Below are 912 nucleotides of genomic sequence, written 5' to 3' on the forward strand. Positions count from 1 at the left end.
CCTCATAAGCAAGTGGCCCCGTGTACCTTGAATTACAGAACCTTCTACCACTGGCCTCAGGATGAAGCCAGCCCGCTGCCATTTGATTTGTGAGCTGTTTAACACAAAGCTCCTAAACAAGGCTTTTAATATCCCCCATTAGATTTTATTAGGCTGAATGATGGCATTAGTTATAACAGTCAGCTCTTTCCAGCTCTGTTTCTTGGAGAGACTTTTTCCAATGTGTTAGTATTACAAACTTTCTAATACGTATATATGAGAAGGAGGAATAATACATGATTCAACCCAAGGTCTTCGGTGATAGTTGGATTTGAGCTTCAACCCAATGAGCTTAGTTTAAATCTTGAGTTATTTGACATCTTATTTTGTTTTCTCCCCTCCCTTAAAACTGTGAAAAACTGTAGTGTGTGCCTAATTTTATTACTGTGAGGATTGAAACACATGCACACCAACTGGCCACACTTCTTAGGAAGGTTAGCTCAAGATTTGAATCAAATTAAGTATGAAATAAATTGATCTTATGTAGATAAAATTATTGCTGTTTGATTATTATTAAAAGGGGCATCATTAATTTGAGTCATAGAACTGGGTGTGAAGGATCACTAGATTAGGAATCTTAAACTCCTCTATTATGGGAACAAAAATTAAGTTAATTTAAAGCACAGTAAGAAACATCCTGTTTGGCCCTCAGGTGTCCAAGGTTGGAAATGCTAACCTGTGTGTTTATTCCAGAGTGGAAGTTTTCATGAAGTGGCCTAGAACAAATTGTCAAACAGCTTGTGACAGCTTCTTTCATAGGTTTTTCTAGATTTTTTTTACATTGAAATGCAAATTTTTTTCTCATAATTTTATTGATAAACAAATAGCAATGAGACAGTTTCAAATCAAATTGGTAGGACAGTTTCAATAATT

The sequence above is a fragment of the Octodon degus genome, unplaced genomic scaffold, assembly GCF_000260255.1.
Source record: "Octodon degus isolate 3935 unplaced genomic scaffold, OctDeg1.0 scaffold00033, whole genome shotgun sequence".
In the NCBI taxonomy this organism is placed as follows: Eukaryota; Metazoa; Chordata; class Mammalia; order Rodentia; family Octodontidae; genus Octodon; species Octodon degus.